The following is a 2,501-nucleotide window of genomic DNA, read 5'->3' as shown; positions in this document are numbered from 1 at the left end:
TGTGTTTTCAATATGAATTTGTTTTTCCGGCCCTTTTTTAGTTTTGTAAAGGTGATATGTAAATAAATGTCATTACTCCAGTAGCAGAAATAGGAATAGTAGTCGTACACACACACACACATACAAAGCTTACCAGTGATGTTGAGCCTGAACTCTTTAACCTTCTTTCCAAACTGAGTGGCCATCCTGCAGAGGTAGCGGCCCGAGTCGTTACTCCTAACTCTGGACAGCTGAAGTCTGACTTGTCCTGTCGTCAGAGCGTCTTTGTCACACTGAACACGTCCAGCAAACTGCTCGTGCTGAGGCTCATCAGAACTAGTGTCCATGTTGAAGAAAACCTTCAGCTCAGGTAACTGCAGGCAGTGGAAATTCAAATCTGGGCTATTCTATGCTAGCTAAATTTTTTAGCCACTGCATGGCATTAGCAAGATGACAGACAAAAAAGTTCGAGTTTATCACAATTTTTCCTCTGGGAATGATGATGGCTAAACTATTAAAAACAACCGTTCTAACCATTACTAAATGTTTATGTAAAATATAAATTCACAAAGGTACTAAATCAGTGTCCTCATGGAGGTTCAACTAACCGCAGAAACATGAAGTCAGAATTATGAGGAGAAAGCTCCTACACATGGTCTTCTCCCTGTGAATGAACACACATGATGGTAGTTCACAGAATAATAATGACAGTACTATAAAACACTGAATAATTACACTGAAAATACTGTTAACAATCCACAAAGAAAGTTCAAATTCTGTTGTCTAATTATAAATACACAGTCACTGCTTTTTAATTTTGCTGTTATACAATACTACAACAAGCACCAGTGACTTGTTTCCACAGGCATCCACACATAGTCCTAGCTTCACTTACATATTACACATGACATATCATATAGCCCTTACCAAATGTTCTCTGTTCAATAGAATTTCTCAAGTCCCTCTGAAACCTTCAGCCAGCTAATAAGTTCCACGATAAACTCTTGCTTTGCTTACATGCTTGTTACAGCAGCAAGTGTGTCTTCCACGGCTCCTTTCTTTTTCTGCAAACTGTTTTCCTTATCTGACATCAGCCGGTCACATTTAGTTTGACACTCCCTCTCAAACACCAAAAAGAGAAACCAGTTTAACAGTGAACATTTCCTAAGCAAAATTACATACAGTGGTTTTCCTTTGTAAGTTCAAACAATATTTTTCAGAGTTCTAAGAAAGGCTAGCACATTACTCAGACGATGACTCATCTGAGACTGCTTATCTTTGAGGTTTCCATTCAAAGTGTTTCAGTAAGATCTGATATAATACGAATCATCAAAATAGCATTATATTGGCCATATTACTACAGACTACAGAAATACACTAAAACTAAAAAAATCCTACTCTCAAATCCGGAATAATTATTTTGCATATTCTGAGCTATGAGGTTTGTTGGGTTGTTGTTGTCGTCATACTTACTGTCATACGTCAATATTTTGATATGCAAATAACATATGATCAGAATTAACATTAGTTGTTATCAGGGAAAATGTAAATGAAAATGTATTTCTACTGTATACTACCACAGCTAATAACACATAGCTACAAAGCCACCTAATTCAAATGTAAGTGTAGCAGTTTTGTGTAAGTCCACTTCTTTCACACATCAGCATTTCCGCAGAGCAAAATGTGCAGGAAAACAGAAACAGGAAGTTGGTCAATGACAACAAGAGCCCAGACTAAGAGTGAAAGAAACATGGCCAAAAAAAGGTCATTCTTTATAAGATGCAAAGTTTCCCATTTGTACTGTATGTTTACTAAACTCTGTATTTGTCACACACTTATTGTCTTTTCTTTCTTTTTTTTTAACTGAAGTATATTAAGCAAACATAACTAAAATGTCTAGTAGCTCACCCCCGGGAATGTGGATTTTATCTCCTTTTTGATTTTTTACAATCCACCCCTTCAAGGCTAAAACATCTGTAGATCAAGCCTAATGACTGACAGTGTGACAGTGGGAGTGAAAAAGAGGGTATTCTGGGTGATTAGAAAGTGAGCAAAAATTAAGCCACTGTAAAACTGTCACAAACAATTTCATCTTTTTTGAGTAAAACTGTAGTATGATCTACTATGGGCTAAGTCTGTTATTTGTGCCTGATGAACTCATGGAGTTTATGGGTGCAGCATGCTAACCCAGCATTGCTAATGTTAGCTGGTAGCTTGCTAATCCATCCTCCAATCCAAATAAGATTACTTCTGACTCCAAAAATAGGCCACCATCATGGCAGCATGTATGCTAATCTTGAAGTTTCAGAATATGGAGCTGCAGTGGTTACAGCAAAATGTGCACCCGCTGGTTTTGTCTGTGTCTTGTCTTTGAATTATACAAATACATGGCATCTCACTGAGACTTGGACTTGATAAAGTGAGTCGTTATTTTCTCCTGATTGTCAAAACACTGTTTTAGTTTTTGAACAATTTTGTGTTCTTTGGAAATGAATGAAAAATACACCAGGCCCTGGCCCTGC

This window comes from Aulonocara stuartgranti, assembly GCF_965226115.1.
Source record: "Aulonocara stuartgranti genome assembly, chromosome: 3".
Taxonomy (NCBI): domain Eukaryota; kingdom Metazoa; phylum Chordata; class Actinopteri; order Cichliformes; family Cichlidae; genus Aulonocara; species Aulonocara stuartgranti.
The sequence above is the reverse complement of the archived record's forward strand: the minus strand, read 5'-3'. Positions refer to the sequence as shown.